The 22,372-nt window shown below is 39.7% G+C and overlaps 2 long non-coding RNA genes across 4 annotated transcripts; one reads left to right on the top strand and one right to left on the bottom strand.

Annotated features, from left to right (window-relative positions):
* Positions 1-617: 617 nt before the first annotated feature.
* On the bottom strand, positions 618-2,985 carry LOC146706340 (uncharacterized). Its single transcript, XR_014921754.1, has 3 exons — positions 1,769-2,985; positions 1,537-1,600; positions 618-1,138 (listed from the first exon to the last, which is right to left on the bottom strand). It is a non-coding gene; the product is annotated as an uncharacterized LOC146706340 (long non-coding RNA).
* A 10,489-nt stretch (positions 2,986-13,474) lies between these two features.
* On the top strand, positions 13,475-21,227 carry LOC146706339 (uncharacterized). 3 transcript variants are annotated; one of them, XR_014921520.1, is made up of 5 exons: positions 13,475-14,166; positions 16,023-16,160; positions 19,043-20,195; positions 20,255-20,416; positions 20,507-21,227. It is a non-coding gene; the product is annotated as an uncharacterized LOC146706339 (long non-coding RNA). The 3 variants fall into 3 exon arrangements; XR_014921519.1 differs by having other exon boundaries at positions 20,255-20,578; positions 20,678-21,227; XR_014921518.1 differs by having other exon boundaries at positions 20,255-21,227.
* The last annotated feature ends 1,145 nt before the right edge of the window (positions 21,228-22,372 follow it).

Here is a 22,372-nt window from a genome sequence, read left to right as displayed (position 1 = left end):
AACATGTATCAAAGGGACTCACTGAACATCAGTGGATTTCTATGGGGCAAACGTACTTAAACTAGCCACTGTGACCATTGAGGCAGAGCAGAATGAATGATACTGATGGGAACTATGAGGGTTTGTAGTTAAATTCCTGCTCTTACACACTGTAAAATCGAATTAGTTAGAACTCAAAATAATTGAGGAAACTCGTTGCCTCAAAAAAATTGAGTAAAGCTTAGCTAAAAATGACTAAATTAGGACAACTTATTTATTTTGAGTACTCTGTACAAGCTCATTTGTTCCCAGAACTCAAGAAAATTGGATCAAGTTTACGTAAGTTGACCAAGTTAGGGCAACTTACTCATTTTGAGTACACTGTACAGCCTTGTTAGTTCCCAGAACTCAAAAAAATTAAGGAAACTCATTGCCTCAAAAAAACTAAGTAAAGCTTACTTAAGATGACTGTTAGGACAACTTATACAGTGCAAGTCTGCAGTATTAAGAATAACTTGATATTTCTGACTGTACAGTGCTAATTGTTTACTTACTGACAAACATTTCAAGTTCAACTAAATGAAAAAACAATTTGTGGTAACCTGAATATGATTAAAAATAATTAACAACACTTTTTGTAAGGATGTTAAAATCAGACCAACTTTTATTTTCAAACACAACAAAGTATAACAGCCAACATACTGGACACTGTTCTGCTGAACAACAAACAATTATATTGCCATCACTGTTATAATCTTACAATGAAACAAGGTCGCAGATGTAGTTATTCTGAAAATAAGTTTAGGCCTACCACAAGTTTGTTTTGTACTTACATTACTTATATAATCAAAATAAAAATATGTGTTGTTCTGTCACAAGTGCAGTCTCTAATTTAAACAACACATTTGTTTTGCATTCCAACACATGAGCTGGAATGTTGTAATGTTTTAAGGATGGCTTGTTTCCAGTCCAGGCATTACTGCCTGAATGACTATCATGGATCGAGGTGATCCAAATGTAGGTGCAGAAGAAAGTCTTTAACTTCCCTTAAGTACAGTGGCAGTGGATGTGGGTTGGAGATGCAATGAGCTTGAACCTGCAGGCGACCATCTTCACTGACCACACCATCTGTGACGGAGGACTCATCTCTCCTGGTGTCCTGCAAGCAAACAATCATATTTTTTGGAACATGAACTTAATTGCTTTCTTAAAACATTTTTTTCTGCATTTGGTATAAAACAGACTCCAATTTGGACAATCTCAGGCTCCCTCCCCACTGGAGAGGTGACATTCAATGTCCCAATTGTCAGTCTGGATAGCCCTGACCCCCACCCGACACACAATAATGTCATGAAAGCATCATTTTAAAAAGGGCTATGCAAACATGGCCAATAACTTTCATTCTAATGATGTGCAAAATGATTTGGGCACAAAACAAATTTTGCTGTTAGAAAACTTGCAGACTTCACTATATTCAGTGTAGACCCTCTAAACTAAGTTTGGGGGATGTGATCTTTCAAGAAATGCAGACCAAACTGTTGTTGTTTGTTTACTTACACAGCATGTCTTGTAGAATTAACTGGAGTCACCAGCAACAGCCTAGTGCAGTCATATCTCAAGTCTAATAACAGAAGACAGGAAAAGATCAGTAAAGAAACAACTTCCCCAAACCAAAAAAGAAGTAAAACAATAAGTAAAACAGGCTGATCTAAAGTATGCTTAAAGTTCAGCCTGAATAATATAAATGTCACTGACAGTTGCTAATATATTGGAAAACCAAAATACTTACCACTGAGTTGATGTCTTTCTGTCCAACAGCAGGAGTGCTGGTCCCGAGCCTCAAAGACAGTAAGAAGCAAGCAGAGGGAGAAAAAACAGAACATTTTTCAGAAACCGATTTGATCCTTAATGGCTGTGCAATCATTGTAACATAGAGTTTGCTTATGTTGTTAAATAAAGGCTAGATTTGACATTAATAGATGCCACAGATGTTCAAGGTGCCACAAAGCATGAAAAAAATAGACATCTCAGAAAACGTCGGGGCATTTTTGCAAATATGTGATGTCTTGATAAATCGAGCAGATATTTGAACTTTCGACAGCTACATTCTCGCCTGAAAATATCTTAAAAGTTGATTTTGTGACCCAGAAAAAGCAATAAGCCGCGCTCCTCCGCCATTGGCGAGCTTACAAGTACGCACAGGCTCCGACAACCATGGCCGACATATGCGATCCTCCTTTCCCCTAGATTACCCTTTCTGGGTCACAAAATAACCTTTTAAGATATTTTCAGTGGAGAATGTAGCTGTGTAATGCTCAAATATCTACTTAATTTATCAAAATATCACATATTTGCAAAAGTGCTTCCACGTTTTCGGAGAGCTCTGTTACCCACCAGCGCGATAGCTGACCGGGAGGTCAAGGCTTGATAAGAGTCCGCAAGCACAGCTAACTCTTGGCTTATTGTTTTCACCCCCCCCGAAGAATTTTGTCTGGGCTCTTATCTCACTTTTTTATTTCAAACAATCAACAGAAAATTTCACAGACATATTTTTATATAAGGTTTTTAAGGCTGTGGTGTTAATTTTTAAGTAACATGAGCCCAGCCGCAGCAGCAACGCTAGGCTAACACTAACTAGCTAGCACGATTATAAACCTGGTGCTAAACTAAGAGAAGCCACAAAATCAGTTTGAATAAGAGTAAACATTTACTCACCAAGTCAGTGTATCAGGTAAAGATCCACAGCAATGACAACAATAATCCCTTGAGCTGACGCTTTTCTAGGTTTGCTCAACATATTCCATAAAAAATGCTGGCACCATGAACATGCGGACTGATCCGTGCTAGGGAGGAGGACGGTAGTGACGTGGCATTTTCAAAACACATCTTTCATCCTTCCACACTGAGAAGAAAAACTTCCATCTTACTTAGTTTTTCTAAGTTAAGACAACTCAAATAAATTGAGTTTATCAGCATTTCTGTAGCGGACAGAACCACCTGCTTTAATTTACCATGATGCTCTGTGTTATGTTGTCATGGCAATATGAAGTCAAATAAATACAAATATATAAACTGCACATTTGAAGGAGGACAAGAAGACAGGCAACTGGAAGAGCTTTTGAAGCAGGAAAACTTTTCTGGATTACTCTTAATTTAACTGGAAATTTTGCGAATACAAGTCAAGGAGGAAACAAGGAGGCAGGTTGGATTATATTTGAGGACAGGACGCACGAAGGAGAAGCATGAGGAGAGAGGAAACAGCAGAGCGATGGTGCAGAGCTAATCGTGGATCAAGTCGAAGAAGCAAGCATCAAAACTGTGAGTAAACATAACACATAAAGACTTAAAAATTACTGTGCTGATTAAGGAAACATTAAATTTGGTTAGTTTGGGGTCTGCAGCTTCAGGTTTGTGGGTTCAGTTGGTCTCAAAATTGAGGAAAGACAAAAAAATTTCTTTTGAAAGGTTGTTGGAGGATTTTTACTGTAAGAAATATCTGGGTGTGCAACTGCTTTTATTTAAAAAAAAATTTAATTTAATTTAGTCACATTGGAAAGGGAAAATTGGAGGATCGGGACAATAATGTGGCCAGATTTACTGTTTCCTTAATCAGAACAATAAGTTTGATCTGAACTAGAAATTTTGAAATGGGTTATTTTCTTTCTTCTCTACTGATCACTGTGTTAAAGGTTGAGTTACTTGTCAGTCTACATTTATGTTAAAGGTAATTTTAAAAAATGCAGTTTATTCGTAATTTTGTAGAAAAAGGCTCCGCACCTATGAAAAAACAGAAAATGGGTATCCACACCCCCAAAATTCCTGTAGATCAGAGTAGCTAAGCCCTGGTTAACTGCAATTATATAACAGAAGATGAAAAATATTGGAATGATTGAAAGAAACAAAGATTGCTTTAGGGTTTGAAGATTTGACTTTCTTATTGAAAGAGACGAAAACTAATCCATGTGTGACACTGAGAAAAAAACTGAAAGCTTAAAAGATCTGGAGGTCTGACTACTGTTATTCAAATGTGCAAAATTGTTTTAATGACATTAGAAAGAAAAATGGGATGTTTAAAAAGGTAATATATAAAGATGATTTTTATATTACTTGAAAAAATGATGTTGTTTAGCGCTTCTGTACTTAGAAAAATGCTGGGTCACTAGTAAGCTGAGATTTAATGTGATAAACTGAGGAAAGGTAATATAATCTACACACTCGCTATTATTGTTGCAATCCATACACCAGTTAATATTTAATCAATCGTCATTCATAATTGGTGATCTATGCAAGTTTTAAGGAATAATATTTGAATTGAGGTTGAATGATGCTCTGCCTCTGTGGTCAAGTACAGACATAGGCCTTAAGCAACCATGAGCCACTGATAAGTGTGAGAAATTAGTGCACTTAATGCAGCGGTCCCCAACCCCCGGGCCTCGGATCGGTGCCGGTCCGTGAGTCGTTTGGTGCCGGGCCGCGAGAGTTGAGGCTCAGGTGTGAAATGTATGGTTTTCAGGGTTTTTATCGGTATTCAGAGTTATTTTGTTATCGTTTTTATCGTTAACTCGGTGTCCCTGGGTCTTTTCAAGTGTGTCATAAATAAATCTTCTTTTTTTCGGTACCGGTACTAGTTTTATTTTGTTGTATTTATCCGCGACACCTTAAAGGCCGGTCCGTGAAAATATTGTCGGGCATAAACCGGTCCGTGGCGCAAAAAAGGTTGAGGACCGCTGACTTAATGCATGTTTCCTAATTATATACGTATGAGCAACTAATAGGAGAAAATGAGCACGCAATAAAGTGGACTTGTTAGGGAGAGATTGCCACCAGAGTTAAAACACTCCAACTCAATTTTGATGACAGAAACAGCTAAAAAATGAGCGTTTTGTTGAAACTGATGACAAAATCCTGATCAGATACAGACAGACACATGCATACAACACACACTACTGCTCAAAAGTTTGTGGTCAGATTCAAACATTCTTGTCTTAATTTTAAAATTATATTTGCTATAACATAAAATTAGGCAAAGTTTATCAGAAATGTTTTCACAGATGTGTGTTTAATGAATCATTTATGTTAAATCACCCATGATGCATTAGGAAATGTCTACACACTTATACATGGGCCCATTTTTAGTAGCCATCACTCCGGTGTGGACAGATCACATGGTTATAAACCAGCTGAAAACTGACTTCAAACCTTTGAGCTGTAGTGTAGATTGCAATGATAGTGTATAGTTATCTATTACAGAAGAATATATAGAAGTATGAGGACAGGGAGACACTGTAAAAAAGTTATGAGCTGTCTTGCTGCAGAGAAAGTGGAGTCTGTCATCCTTGAAAAGCTCCCAAGATAGGCAGCTGGCAGGTTGAATGATGCTCTGCCTCTGTGGTCAAGTACAGACATAGGCCTTAAGCAACCATGAGCCACTGATAAGTGTGACAGATTAGGAAACATGCATACAGTTCATTAGTTAGACTCCTATGAACCACTAATAGGAGAAAATGAGCACGCAATAAAGTGGACTTGTTAGGGAGAGATTGCCATCAGTGTTAAAACACTCCAACTCAATTTTGATGACAGAAACAGCTAAAAAATGAGCATTTTGTTGACACTGATGACAAAATCCTGATCAGATACAGACAGACACATGCATACAACACACACTACTGCTCAAAGGTTTGTGGTCAGATTCAAACTGTCGTCTTTTTAATTAATAATTTACATTTACTTTTAACATAATATTACATGAAAATGATCAGAAATGTTTTCACAGATGTGTGTTTAATGAATCATTTATGTTAAATCACCCATGATGCATTAGGAAATGTCTACACACTTATACATGGGCCCATTTTTAGTAACCATCACTGCTGTGTGGACAGATCACATGGTTATAAACCAGGTGAAAATTGACTTCAAACCTTTGAGCTGTAGTGTAGATTGCAATGATAGTGTATAGTTATCTATTACAGAAGAATATATAGAAGTCTGAGGACAGGGAGACACTGTAAAAAAGTTATGAGCTGTCTTGCTGCAGAGAAAGTGGAGTCTGTCATCCTTGAAAAGCTCCCAAGATAGGCAGCTGGCAGGTTGAATGATGCTCTACCTCTGTGGTCAAGTACAGACATAGGCCTTAAGCAACCATGAGCCACTGATAAGTGTGAGAAATTAGTGCACTTAATGCAGCGGTCCCCAACCCCCGGGCCTCGGAAAGGTGCCGGTCCGCGAGAGTTGAGGCTCAGTTGTGAAATGTATGGTTTTCAGGGTTTTTATCGGTATTCAGAGTTATTTTGTTATCGTTTTTATCGTTAACTCGGTGTCCCTGGGTCTTTTCAAGTGTGTCATAAATAAATCTTCTTTTTTTCCGGTACCGGTACTAGTTTTATTTTGTTGTATTTATCCGCGACACCTTAAAGGCCGGTCCATGAAAATATTGTCGGGCATAAACCGGTCCGTGGCGCAAAAAAGGTTGAGGACCACTGACTTAATGCATGTTTCCTAATTATATACGTATGAGCCACTAATAGGAGAAAATGAGCACGCAATAAAGTGGACTTGTTAGGGAGAGATTGCCATCAGAGTTAAAACACTCCAACTCAATTTTGATGATAGAACCAGCTAAAAAATGAGCGTTTTGTTGACACTGATGACAAAATCCTGATCAGATACAGACAGACACATGCATACAACACACACTACTGCTCAAAAGTTTGTGGTCAGTTTCAAACATTCTTGTTTTAATTTTAAAATTATATTTGCTATAACATAAAATTAGGCAAAGTTTATCAGAAATGTTTTCACAGATGTGTGTTTAATGAATCATTTATGTTAAATCACCCATGATGCATTAGGAAATGTCTACACACTTATACATGGGCCCATTTTTAGTAGCCATCACTGCTGTGTGGACAGATCACATGGTTATAAACCAGCTGAAAACTGACTTCAAACCTTTGAGCTGTAGTGTAGATTGCAATGATAGTGTATAGTTATCTATTACAGAAGAATATATAGAAGTCTGAGGACAGGGAGACACTGTAAAAAAGTTATGAGCTGTCTTGCTGCAGAGAAAGTGGAGTCTGTCATCCTTGAAAAGCTCCCAAGATAGGCAGCTGGCAGGTTGAATGATGCTCTGCCTCTGTGGTCAAGTACAGACATAGGCCTTAAGCAACCATGAGCCACTGATAAGTGTGAGAAATTAGTGCACTTAATGCAGCGGTCCCCAACCCCCGGGCCTCGGAAAGGTGCCGGTCCGCGAGAGTTGAGGCTCAGTTGTGAAATGTATGGTTTTCAGGGTTTTTATCGGTATTCAGAGTTATTTTGTTATCGTTTTTATCGTTAACTCGGTGTCCCTGGGTCTTTTCAAGTGTGTCATAAATAAATCTTCTTTTTTTCCGGTACCGGTACTAGTTTTATTTTGTTGTATTTATCCGCGACACCTTAAAGGCCGGTCCATGAAAATATTGTCGGGCATAAACTGGTCCGTTGCGCAAAAAAGGTTGAGGACCGCTGACTTAATGCATGTTTCCTAATTATATACGTATGAGCCACTAATAGGAGAAAATGAGCACGCAATAAAGTGGACTTGTTAGGGAGAGATTGCCACCAGAGTTAAAACACTCCAACTCAATTTTGATGATAGAACCAGCTAAAAAATGAGCGTTTTGTTGACACTGATGACAAAATCCTGATCAGATACAGACAGACACATGCATACAACACACACTACTGCTCAAAAGTTTGTGGTCAGATTCAAACATTCTTGTTTTAATTTTAAAATTATATTTGCTATAACATAAAATTAGGCAAAGTTTATCAGAAATGTTTTCACAGATGTGTGTTTAATGAATCATTTATGTTAAATCACCCATGATGCATTAGGAAATGTCTACACACTTATACATGGGCCCATTTTTAGTAGCCATCACTGCTGTGTGGACAGATCACATGGTTATAAACCAGGTGAAAATTGACTTCAAACGTTTGAGCTGTAGTGTAGATTGCAATGATAGTGTATAGTTATCTATTACAGAAGAACATATACAAGTCTGAGGACAGGGAGACACTGTAAAAAAGTTATGAGCTGTCTTGCTGCAGAGAAAGTGGAGTCTGTCATCCTTGAAAAGCTCCCAAGATAGGCAGCTGGCAGGTTGAATGATGCTCTGCCTCTGTGGTCAAGTACAGACATAGGCCTTAAGCAACCATGAGCCACTGATAAGTGTGACAGATTAGGAAACATGCATACAGTTCATTAGTTAGACTCCTATGAACCACTAATAGGAGAAAATGAGCACGCAATAAAGTGGACTTGTTAGGGAGAGATTGCCATCAGTGTTAAAACACTCCAACTCAAATTTTGATGATAGAAACAGCTAAAAAATGAGCATTTTGTTGACACTGATGACAAAATCCTGATCAGATACAGACAGACACATGCATACAACACACACTACTGCTCAAAGGTTTGTGGTCAGATTCAAACTGTCGTCTTTTTAATTAATAATTTACATTTACTTTTAACATAATATTACATGAAAATGATCAGAAATGTTTTCACAGATGTGTGTTTAATGAATCATTTATGTTAAATCACCCATGATGCATTAGGAAATGTCTACACACATATACATGGGCCCATTTTTAGTAACCATCACTGCTGTGTGGACAGATCACATGGTTATAAACCAGGTGAAAATTGACTTCAAACCTTTGAGCTGTAGTGTAGATTGCAATGATAGTGTATAGTTATCTATTACAGAAGAATATATAGAAGTCTGAGGACAGGGAGACACTGTAAAAAAGTTATGAGCTGTCTTGCTGCAGAGAAAGTGGAGTCTGTCATCCTTGAAAAGCTCCCAAGATAGGCAGCTGGCAGGTTGAATGATGCTCTGCCTCTGTGGTCAAGTACAGACATAGGCCTTAAGCAACCATGAGCCACTGATAAGTGTGAGAAATTAGTGCACTTAATGCAGCGGTCCCCAACCCCCGGGCCTCGGAAAGGTGCCGGTCCGCGAGAGTTGAGGCTCAGTTGTGAAATGTATGGTTTTCAGGGTTTTTATCGGTATTCAGAGTTATTTTGTTATCGTGTTTATCGTTAACTCGGTGTCCCTGGGTCTTTTCAAGTGTGTCATAAATAAATCTTCTTTTTTTCCGGTACCGGTACTAGTTTTATTTTGTTGTATTTATCCGCGACACCTTAAAGGCCGGTCCGTGAAAATATTGTCGGGCATAAACCGTTCCGTGGCGCAAAAAAGGTTGAGGACCACTGACTTAATGCATGTTTCCTAATTATATACGTATGAGCCACTAATAGGAGAAAATGAGCACGCAATAAAGTGGACTTGTTAGGGAGAGATTGCCACCAGAGTTAAAACACTCCAACTCAATTTTGATGATAGAACCAGCTAAAAAATTAGCGTTTTGTTGACACTGATGACAAAATCCTGATCAGATACAGACAGACACATGCATACAACACACACTACTGCTCAAAAGTTTGTGGTCAGATTCAAACATTCTTGTCTTAATTTTAAAATTATATTTGCTATAACATAATATTACATGAAAATGATCAGAAATGTTTTCACAGATGTGTGTTTAATGAATCATTTATGTTAAATCACCCATGATGCATTAGGAAATGTCTACACACAAATACATGGGCCCATTTTTAGTAACCATCACTGCTGTGTGGACAGATCACATGGTTATAAACCAGGTGAAAACTGACTTCAAACCTTTGAGCTGTAGTGTAGATTGCAATGATAGTGTATAGTTATCTATTACAGAAGAATATATAGAAGTCTGAGGACAGGGAGACACTGTAAAAAAGTTATGAGCTGTCTTGCTGCAGAGAAAGTGGAGTCTGTCATCCTTGAAAAGCTCCCAAGATAGGCAGCTGGCAGGTTGAATGATGCTCTGCCTCTGTGGTCAAGTACAGACATAGGCCTTAAGCAACCATGAGCCACTGATAAGTGTGAGAAATTAGTGCACTTAATGCAGCGGTCCCCAACCCCCGGGCCTCGGAAAGGTGCCGGTCCGTGAGTCGTTTGGTACCGGGCCGCGAGAGTTGAGGCTCAGGTGTGAAATGTATGGTTTTCAGGGTTTTTATCGGTATTCAGAGTTATTTTGTTATCGTTTTTATCGTTAACTCGGTGTCCCTGGGTCTGTTCAAGTGTGTCATAAATAAATCTTCTTTTTTTCCGGTACCGGTACTAGTTTTATTTTGTTGTATTTATCCGCGACACCTTAAAGGCCGGTCCGTGAAAATATTGTCGGGCATAAACCGTTCCGTGGCGCAAAAAAGGTTGAGGACCACTGACTTAATGCATGTTTCCTAATTATATACGTATGAGCAACTAATAGGAGAAAATGAGCACGCAATAAAGTGGACTTGTTAGGGAGAGATTGCCACCAGAGTTAAAACACTCCAACTCAATTTTGATGATAGAACCAGCTAAAAAATGAGCGTTTTGTTGACACTGATGACAAAATCCTGATCAGATACAGATAGACACATGCATACAACACACACTACTGCTCAAAAGTTTGTGGTCAGTTTCAAACATTCTTGTTTTAATTTTAAAATTATATTTGCTATAACATAAAATTAGGCAAAGTTTATCAGAAATGTTTTCACAGATGTGTGTTTAATGAATCATTTATGTTAAATCACCCATGATGCATTAGGAAATGTCTACACACTTATACATGGGCCCATTTTTAGTAGCCATCACTGCTGTGTGGACAGATCACATGGTTATAAACCAGGTGAAAATTGACTTCAAACGTTTGAGCTGTAGTATAGCTTGATTGCAATGATAGTGTATAGTTATCTATTACAGAAGAATATATAGAAGTATGAGGACAGGGAGACACTGTAAAAAAGTTATGAGCTGTCTTGCTGCAGAGAAAGTGCAGTCTGTCATCCTTGAAAAGCTCCCAAGATAGGCAGCTGGCAGGTTGAATGATGCTCTGCCTCTGTGGTCAAGTACAGACATAGGCCTTAAGCAACCATGAGCCACTGATAAGTGTGACAGATTAGGAAACATGCATACAGTTCATTAGTTAGACTCCTATGAACCACTAATAGGAGAAAATGAGCACGCAATAAAGTGGACTTGTTAGGGAGAGATTGCCATCAGTGTAAAAACACTCCAACTCAAATTTTGATGACAGAAACAGCTAAAAAATGAGCGTTTTGTTGACACTGATGACAAAATCCTGATCAGATACAGACAGACACATGCATACAACACACACTACTGCTCAAAGGTTTGTGGTCAGATTCAAACTGTCGTCTTTTTAATTAATAATTTACATTTACTTTTAACATAATATTACATGAAAATGATCAGAAATGTTTTCACAGATGTGTGTTAAATGAATCATTTATGTTAAATCACCCATGATGCATTAGGAAATGTCAACACACTTATACGTGTGCCAAATTTTAGAAACAATCACTCCTGTGTGGACAGATCACATGGTTATAAACCAGGTGAAAACTGACTTCAAACGTTTGAGCTGTAGTGTAGATTGCAATGATAGTGTATAGTTATCTATTACAGAAGAACATATAGAAGTATGAGGACAGGGAGACACTGTAAAAAAGTTATGAGCTGTCTTGCTGCAGAGAAAGTGGAGTCTGTCATCCTTGAAAAGCTCCCAAGATAGGCAGCTGGCAGGTTGAATGATGCTCTGCCTCTGTGGTCAAGTACAGACATAGGCCTTAAGCAACCATGAGCCACTGATAAGTGTGAGAAATTAGTGCACTTAATGCAGCGGTCCCCAACCCCCGGGCCTCGGATCGGTGCCGGTCCGTGAGTCGTTTGGTGCCGGGCCGCGAGAGTTGAGGCTCAGGTGTGAAATGTATGGTTTTCAGGGTTTTTATCGGTATTCAGAGTTATTTTGTTATCGTTTTTATCGTTAACTCGGTGTCCCTGGGTCTTTTCAAGTGTGTTATGAATAAATCTTCTTTTCTTTGGTACCGGTACTAGTTTTATTTTGTTGTATTTATCCACGACACCTTAAAGGCCGGTCCGTGAAAATATTTTTGGGCATAAACCGGTCCGTGGCGCAAAAAAGGTTGAGGACTACTGACTTAATGCATGTTTCCTAATTATATACGTATGAGCCACTAATAGGAGAAAATGAGCATGCAATAAAGTGGACTTGTTAGGGAGAGATTGCCACCAGAGTTAAAACACTCCAACTCAATTTTGATGACAGAAACAGCTAAAAAATGAGCGTTTTGTTGAAACTGATGACAAAATCCTGATCAGATACAGACAGACACATGCATACAACACACACTACTGCTCAAAAGTTTGTGGTCAGTTTCAAACATTCTTGTTTTAATTTTAAAATTATATTTGCTATAACATAAAATTAGGCAAAGTTTATCAGAAATGTTTTCACAGATGTGTGTTTAATGAATCATTTATGTTAAATCACCCATGATGCATTAGGAAATGTCTACACACTTATACATGGGCCCATTTTTAGTAGCCATCACTGCTGTGTGGACAGATCACATGGTTATAAACCAGGTGAAAATTGACTTCAAACCTTTGAGCTGTAGTGTAGATTGCAATGATAGTGTATAGTTATCTATTACAGAAGAACATATACAAGTCTGAGGACAGGGAGACACTGTAAAAAAGTTATGAGCTGTCTTGCTGCAGAGAAAGTGGAGTCTGTCATCCTTGAAAAGCTCCCAAGATAGGCAGCTGGCAGGTTGAATGATGCTCTGCCTCTGTGGTCAAGTACAGACATAGGCCTTAAGCAACCATGAGCCACTGATAAGTGTGACAGATTAGGAAACATGCATACAGTTCATTAGTTAGACTCCTATGAACCACTAATAGGAGAAAATGAGCACGCATTAAAGTGGACTTGTTAGGGAGAGATTGCCATCAGAGTTAAAACACTCCAACTCAATTTTGATGACAGAAACAGCTAAAAAATGAGCGTTTTGTTGACACTGATGACAAAATCCTGATCAGATACAGACAGACACATGCATACAACACACACTACTGCTCAAAGGTTTGTGGTCAGATTCAAACTGTCGTCTTTTAATTAATAATTTACATTTACTTTTAACATAATATTACATGAAAATGATCATAAATGTTTTCACAGATGTTTGTTTAATTAATCATTGAAGTTAAATCACCCATGATGCATTAGGAAATGTCAACACACTTATACGTGCGCCAAATTTTAGAAACAATCACTCCTGTGTGGACAGATCACATGGTTATAAACCAGGTGAAAATTGACTTCAAACGTTTGAGCTGTAGTGTGGATTGCAATGATAGTGTATAGTTATCTATTACAGAAGAATATATAGAAGTCTGAGGACAGGGAGACACTGTAAAAAAGTTATGAGCTGTCTTGCTGCAGAGAAAGTGGAGTCTGTCATCCTTGAAAAGCTCCCAAGATAGGCAGCTGGCAGGTTGAATGATGCTCTGCCTCTGTGGTCAAGTACAGACATAGGCCTTAAGCAACCATGAGCCACTGATAAGTGTGACACTACTGCTCAAAGGTTTGTGGTCAGATTGAAACAGTCATCTTTTAATTAATAATTTACATTTAATAATATTACATGAAATTTATCAGTAATGTTTACACAGATGTGTGTTTAATGAATCATTTATGTTAAATCACCCATGATGTATTAGGAAATATCTACACACTTATACATGGGCCCATTTGTAGTAACGATCACTGCTGTATGGACTGATCACATGGTTATATACCTGCAACACATCTGACAAGTGCAAACAGAAAATGGAGTGATCCATCACAAACTTCAACAATTTGCTCTTTTTAATCCACACAATGATTTTGGTTTGTGCTGATATCTTTGGAAAAAGATTTCTTGACTGACAAGTTGGGATCTAACATCACAAACTGACATCTGGTGATACGATGTACCAAATAAAAATGGGCCTCAGTAGATGTCATGGTTCCCTTGCTCTCTTTTGCTGGCCTGCTTCTTTCTCTCTCCTCTTTCGGTGTATGCCTGTGTTGTTGTCCGTGTGCTTGTCTTTTTTAGGGGATGCTCCTCCATCTTCCCGTCCCTCAGTCACTTGTGAACAATCAGCTGATTACTCGCCTGTTCCTCGCGAGGTCTTCATGCTGGCTTCTAAACAACCAGATCATTGCAGTACCAAGGTAACGTATTATGCCACAGTCATGTCACATTTTCCATCAGTTCTTGCCTTTGAATAGAATAGAATAGAATAGAATAGAATTCAACTTTATTGTCATTGCACATGCACAGGTACAGGGCAACGAAATGCAGTTTGCATCCATCCAGAAGTGCTTTAGTGATATAGATATATTACAATATATATTAGCAATAATATAGATATGTGAGTATATTACAGAAATGGGTCTATTATGGTATGTTATAATGTACACGGTATGAAGTAGGTTGTGAATATTCTATAACTATAAGTATGTACAGGCTGTAGTGAGTACAAGCTATGTACAGGATATGAACAGGATATAAATATGAAAAACTATACAGAATATGAAATAAATAACTTTACAGAATCTGGGATATACAGCTATACAGAAATGGGAACTATGCAAGTTGTAAACAGTTGTAGGATTAAAAATTATCGAATGTACAGAATGATTATTTACACAGAGCTATACAGTAGTGCAGTTAAGATAAGTGAGGGTGTAGATAGTTTCTACAGAGGCTGTATAAAGTGCTAGTGGTTGTGAGTGGTGGTTCAGTCCATGTTATTATTGTGTTTGAGGGTACAGTTGTCCATTGTGGGTGTGTGTATGTTCAGTCCATGAGTTTAACGTGGGTCAGATGTCAGGAGGCAGAGTTCAGGAGTCTGACAGCTGTGGGGAAGAAGCTGTTCCGGTACCTGGTGGTCTTAGTCCGGAGGCTCCTGTGGCGCCTCCCAGAGGGCAGGAGGGTGAAGAGTCCATGTGATGGGTGACTGGGGTCTTTGATGATTTTCCCAGCCCTTTTCAGACACCGCTTCCTGTAGATGTCTTTTATGGCAGGAAGTGGTGCTCCGGCGATGCGCTGGGCAGTTTTCACGACCCTCTGCAACGCCTTCCGGTCCGAGGCAGAGCAGTTCCCGTACCAGACTGTTATACAGTTGGTCAGGATGCTCTCGATGGTGCAGCGATAGAAGTTCACCAGGATGTCTGAGGACAGGTGGTTCTTCCTCAGAGTCCTCAAGAAGAAGAGGCGCTGGTGAGCCTTCTTGACCAGCTTGGAGCAGTTGGTCGTCCAGGTGAGATCCTCGGAGATGTGGACTCCCAGGAACTTGAAGCTGCTCACACGCTCCACAGCCGTCCCCTTAATGTGGATGGGTGGATGTGGGTCAGCATTCCTCCTGTAGTCCACGATGAGCTCCTTGGTCTTCTCGGTGTTAAGCAGCAGGTTGTTTCTGTCGCACCACTCAGCCAGACGATCCACCTCCTCCCTGTAGGCGGCCTCATCGTTGTCGTTGATGAGGCCAATCACCGTGGTGTCATCTGCAAACTTAATGATGGTGTTGGAACCATCAGCAGGTCTGCAGTGTGGGTGAAGAGGGAGTAGAGGAAAGGGCTCATCACACAGCCTTGTGGTACACCGGTGTTCATTGTGATGGTAGATGAGCAGCGGTTATCCAGCCGGACATGTTGGGGGCGGTTGGTCAGGAAGTCCAGTAACCATTTGCAGATGAGGGAACTGATACCCAGGTCTGTCAGTTTCCTGATGAGTTGTGAGGGGTGGATTGTATTGAATGCTGAACTGAAGTCTATAAACAGCATTCTGGCGTAGGTGTTGTTGTTGTCCAGGTGTGAGAGGACAGAGTGCATTGCGATGGAGACTGCATCCTCTGTGCTCCTGTTCCGGCGGTATGCGAATTGGTGGGGGTCCAGGGTGGGGGGGAGACAGGATTTGAAGTGTGCTAGGACCAGTCGCTCTAAGCACTTAGTGATGATGGGGGTGAGTGCTACTGGGCGGTAATCATTGAGGCAAGATGGGTTGCTCACTCTTTGTTTCTGTGCAGACGTTTCAGTGTTACGGATCTCCATGACCTTCTGTGACAGTGTCTGAGTGTGCCTCCAGACAACCTTCCCTACCTCTGCCCCGTCTCCTGGAGCCCACAGTGTTTATCCTGTATTGATAACTATCTGCAAATATACCTGTAAGACTTTACCACAGTGTCTCATCATCATTCTGTTGTTTTCATAACAGTACACTGTAGAAATAATGGACTGTGTAATAGGTATTGAGGTCATAGTGAATGTAGTTTATTAGTGTGTGTCGTAGTATGATTTTGTTGTTGATAGGATTTAAGATTAGAAAATAGAAAATAGTCCTGGGATGGGAACAAAGAACTGGGGTGCAGGGAAGTGGGGCAATTAACCCCAAACACAGGACAGTAGCAAGATTTACTGAGGGTGAGGGGCAGACAATTGCCAATGTACATTACCTTAAAAGGAGATGGGGGTCAGGGTGTCAGCACCCCAGGCCACTTTACCAGTGTTTTTCCATTGTGGGGGATTTACTGTAGAAATTGGAGACCAGAGACTATAACTGTAGCTGTTGTGTGAAACTCTTCAGATCAGCCTTTAGAGTAGGACTGCACAGGATGCAGTGTGCTGATCTCCAGATGCATCTGTAAGGAAAATGGGTAATAAAAGGATTGTGTGAAATTTGGAAACATCTCTGCGTGATCTCTACCGAGACAAAAAGAATTGGAGAGTCTCAACAACACTAAGTAGATATTCCACTAAATCTCATTTGTGATTTATGATAAATGTTACCGTTAATTATTTATATTTCTTTACGCTTCTGATTAATTTAGTAAAACTTCTAAACGATTTTTACTGTTGTCAGAAAATAAGACATTTCTAATTCTCTACAGACTTTTGAGCTGTAGTATAGATTGCAATAATAGTGTATGGTTATTGTTTATAGCAGATGAAATAGCAGTATCAGGACAGATACGAGAGAAACGCTCTCGTATTTTAACATTAAACTCATAACTTTCCTTTTTGATGGTTTGCATTTGGCCTCTCAGGGCCACTGCAGTACAGTCATCCCCCCCCCCCCCCCCCCCCCCCCATTTTTTTTAAACTTAACCCAAAAACATAGTTGGTTAAATTATACAAAAAAAAAAAAATCATATGTGCCCATAAAAGAGGTCAAAATAACAGAACTCTACTCAAAGTTAGCAACAACCAATACTGATACCTCAAACAAACTGACCTCACTAAAGAAGACAACGGGGGAAACTTAAATAGTGGCTGATCAGCCCACAAAAATCACAAAAAGGGGTAAAGCACACAAAAACCTAACTGAGACCAAAACCAGTTATTTATTATCCTGTAAATTAAACCTTATATTTAAAGAAAGACCAATGTGGATGCAGTGTTGTGTGTAAGCCTCTACACTGATATTACCACTGTGTGGCTGTAACTGCAGCCATCACACCGCCTGACCACGTTAAGGTGGTAATCTCTCAGGGGGAAAACAGAAAAACAAAACAACAAAAAATAAAATAAAATAATGCTCATCAGATTCTAACAATTCAAAACATGACATTTACCTTAACTGGATGACCTATATAATAAATATATTCTAACCCAACAATAGTACTTCACACTATTGCCAATATTAACAAAACCAAAAAGGGTAAGCCAAGTTATTTAAAAAAAAGACAATTCACAAAGTCTTGAAAAATAGAAATAAAGAATAAAAATCCTCAATCCACTCTATAACAACAGTCTCCTGCTTCCCTGCAGATCAACACGTTCTCACTCCTAACTCGTCATATGTGCGACGCCCATACAGCATGTATCACTTCTCAGTTATTTATTGCACTTCTTGCTCGTCAGTGAGGCACTTTTAGTGCTTTATCTATGTTTGTGTGGGGACTTGTTATAAATCAGTCTTCAACCTTTAATCTCTCTCTGAAAATGACTGGGATTAAATGCAGTGTAATAAACTTTCCTGAACGTGTGTCTTGTCATGATCTCCAGTGCTGCCATTTCATAGGATCTCCTGTCCAGGGCTTCTCAAACGTTGGTTGTTTTTATAACTCCTCTCACCTTCTGCTCTTGTGTCTGCTGTGATAAGCCTTTTATACTCACCCATTTTATTTCCATTTCTGTTTCTCACTATTTTTCTTAACAAGATTAAACCAGAATCAAGGTATGACTCAAGTATGTGAGGAAATTCTACACTAATTGGTACCTGCGGTCTTTCTTCTGTTGCATACCACACCCCAAAGAATGGACACACATAATGCAGACACATTTTCAGTGACCCAAATAACATTCAAACACGCTCCGTATCATAACCTCCTTTTTGTTTGTGTTTATTTTAAGCAGTTGATTTAACATAAGGATTAAAATAGAAAGAACAATCCTTGAAATAACACATGTGTGTGAAATACATAATAAAAAACATAAAATAAATAAAATAAATAACTATGTCAAACCTCCTGAGATCCAGCCTCACAATCACTTGTTCTATGACGACTAAAGGAAGTTTATTTACTTCACAGACCCAGTGACGCCCATTCAGTTTCATTATCCAGGAAATAACAGCTGATGCTCACTTCTGTTTAAGACACAGTCCAATCTTAGGTTCCTCATCCTGAGTGGAACAATGGGTCTATAGAATAGAATAGAATAGAATAGAATAGAATGCCTTCATTGTCACTATACAGTTGTACAGAGCATCTCATACTCAGTGTAAACATGCTGGGGGGGGGGTACAGTTCTGCAGCGCTATGTACATATGGACAGTATTAACATGAGGAAAAACATATATATATATATAAAATGTACAATATACAAGACGTAAGTAATATGTAATAAATAGTGTTATGTATATACAGTTGAGTATTGCACATGGAATTGGTATAAATAGTGTTATGTATATACAGTGTGAGTACAGCTGCCTTTTTCAGATCATCTCTACATTATATGAGTTGATGATTCTAGCATTACAGATAATGTCTTAATTATTCCAGACTGAGCTGTGGTGAGATCTTTTATTTTCTTTCTTGTGTTTCAGTGACAGCCTTAGCCATCACAGCCGGGCAGGTAACAAACCTATTTGCTTATTTATTTATTTATTTTTGTCTCTAAAACTCATAAATACATATCAATACATGTATTCATTGTGAAGCATCCTGATGATCAGTAACCAAGTGTTTCTTCCTGAAACAATTACATGTAACTGTGCTGCAGTGAGGATAATACGATGTAGTATTAGGGCAAAGTTAAGAAAGGTATTATCGATCATTTTGAGAATAAAGTCAAAATGTGGAGATTACAGCTGTCTCAAGGCAAGCTGCCATGGTTGCTACTGTATATCATCTGAGTTGGTGAAACTGTACTTCAGAATTGGTTTTAGCAAGAAGGAAACATGAGCTAAAATAACCAGAACACAACTTTAAAATGCTTTTCACCAGGAGTTTTAGCTCATGAGCTAAAACTCCCTGGTTTTAGCTCATAAACGCAGTGTGGTGATAAGTATTAGGTTGTACCAAAAAAGGGCTGGTAATAATAATAATGGATTGCATTTATATAGCGCTTTTCAAGACCCTCAAAGCGCTTTACAATTCCACTATTCATTCACTCTCACATTCACACACTAGTGGAGGCAAGCTACAGTTGTAGCCACAGCTGCCCTGAGGCAGGCCGACAGAAGCGAGGCTGCCATATCACGCCATCGGGCCCTCTGGCCTCTACTAGTAGGCGGTAGGTGAAGTGTCTTGCCCAAGGACACAACGACCAAGACTGTCCGAGCCGTGGCTTGAACCGGCAACCTTCCAATTACAAGACAAACTGCCAAGTCTTGAGCCACGATCTAATGGACAGATGCAAGGTTATCGATGGTTACATCCTCGTGCAATAAAGAGGTTGAATGTTGTATCACACAATGGCTGATCAATTTGTTTCACTAACTCATCTAAATAAGGAATTTTGTAGCAGAAACAGTAATTATAGCAGTTTGTTGTGGAACAGTAATGTCCATATCAACAACTTTTTTCTTGTGGCTCTAAAACTCCATCGTAGCGTAGAGCCTCCCCGTCTTCTCTGTAGCTCAGTTACTTGATCTAAATCCTTGATCAGCTGTGTGCTGAGCTATGGCCCAGTTAGATGTTAATGTGTGTTCTTATGTTGTGTTATAGTGACAGCTGTGTGTACTGCTGCAGGAGCAAGTAAGCTAATTTGAATCAAAGCCCAATCCATGTCTGATACATGTCTTGTCTTCCTGCAGTAGGTGCTGTAGTCACTGCTCCTGCTCTTCTGGGAGTTGCAGGTTTCAATTCAGCTGGAATAGCTGCAGGCTCCTGCGCTGCAGGCATGATGTCGTCTGCTGCAGCTTCTAATGGAGGAGAAGTGACAGCCGGAAGTGTGGTGGCTGTTTTGCAGTCAGCAGGTAAATAAATAATTAGACGTTTTATTAGGATTTTAACTTACAACAACATGCAAAAAGAAGAAGTTCATGGCTTTGGGCCTTGGATTCCAGGCCGGAGTTGTGTCCTCAGCCTGTAGTCTGACTTGGAGGAAGAAAACTAAATCTTGTGGACCCCATTGCAGTGTGAGTGTGGTAGTTTCTTACTGGTCAATAGTAGACCTTACTACGTTCTTGTACGGGAGTCATTGTGAACCATACGTAACATTTGACGTTTGTCGACAGGATTTTTGACCAGCATACAAAACCACCTGCCTTAGACTGATCAATATGGCTGATGAACTATCTGAAACCGTTAATATGGTGTCACCATTTTTTATTGGTGCACCCTGTGTACCAGAATTTTGTGGCTTAACACGAATTACGAAGACCGGGAGAGCCAGATTAGTGCAATGCTCCATGCTCAAAAGTGGTCTATAGAACAGCAGTGTGATTTTGTGCTGAGTGCATTAGGAGAACCACAACGTGAAATTCTTATTTTGGAGCAAGTGGAGCGGGATACGCCAGATAAGATCTTTCTTCAACTTAAAGAACTGTACGGGGACAAAACAGCTGTGGGTACCTTGCGTGCCATGTTTTATGACTGCAGACAAAGGCCAGAAGAGCCTATTAGAAAGTTCACTTTACATTTAAGGGAGATCTGTAATTTATTACTTTGGTTTGATTTTTCAGTTTTAACGATGGATAAGCTTGGTGTTAGTCCTTTCCATCAAGTTTGCTTTGTTAAAGCTGTTTTCTGCTTACAGTATGTGAATATCAAATAAAGTCTTATGAATCAAATTATGTCAGTCCTTCATCACATGTATCACTTGTTTTTTTGGAGTGTTTTTTTTTTCTTTGTTTTTTAATTTTGTTATCCACATGAAAAATTCCAAAACTGCAGATTTTAGACACTTTAGACCTAAAATGTATATTCATTAGGGGAAAAAACATTCATTTGTGATAGTAAACGTAAAACAACCTGAAAGACTCCATGTGACAGTCAGAACATTGAGCTTAACAACTAAGGTCCAGTTATTTGTTTTAACAAACATTTCAGGCACATCCTCTAGTCTATTTGTAGGATTGTTGGCTGTCCACTCAAGAAGTTCAGAATACAAAAAGCAGAATAAGAGATTTTTGACTACCTGACTTCTGTCTGTATTAAGAGTGGCCTTTGCTGCCCCTGGGTGGGTCCGGGATGGGCGTGAGGTTCTGGGGGCGCTCCGTCTCTGGGCTGGGGCCCGGGCCGGGCCTCGGGGGCTTGGGTCCTGGTTGGTGTGTTGCCGGGGTTGTGGGCGGGTGGGGGCCCAGCCCTGGAGCAGGGTGCCGCCGGTGCGTCGAGCCACCTGGGGGGCTCTTCAACTGGTGGGGGAGATAGTCACATCTTGCAGGAGCTTTCCTCTCTTCAGGAACTCTCTCTGCAGGAGGGGGAGATACAGGAGAGGTGGAGGAAGATCTCAGCCTGGGCGTTTATTGTCTTATGTAGTCTGGAAGATGAGTGGATGGTGGGGTGGGTGCAGTTTTCTCTGTGGTGGGGTTGGGTGGACTGTCCCGGGCTCTGTGGGGCCGGGAGGCGCTGCTGCACTGGGCCCCGGTCTGGATGGGCCTGGGCCCCCTTTCCCTGGCGGGTCGCGGAGTGTGGGAGTGCCTACTGGGGTCAGATAGATTTCGTTAAATATTTACAAGAAATCAGGCATTATACAGTGTAAACTTCAGTCCAGTGTGATTTGGATGCTCAGCAGAAAATGTAGCCAGATATCAGCTGGGTTTAGATACAGTTCAGATAAGTTGGGAAATTCAAATTGTTACTGCAGCAGAGTACACAAGGCAGGAACAAATGAACACATGCAGCATACCTAACAGCAATAATGCTTTGCAAAAATAGAAGAAATATAGACTATGCAGGTACAATGAATAGATATGTACTTATATATGTAA

This window comes from Copadichromis virginalis, linkage group LG7 (genome assembly GCF_057382275.1).
Source record: "Copadichromis virginalis isolate Kocher_CV1m ecotype Utaka linkage group LG7, C_Virginalis_male_GT1.1, whole genome shotgun sequence".
NCBI lineage: Eukaryota > Metazoa > Chordata > Actinopteri > Cichliformes > Cichlidae > Copadichromis > Copadichromis virginalis.
The sequence above is the reverse complement of the archived record's forward strand: the minus strand, read 5'-3'. Positions and strand labels throughout refer to the sequence as shown.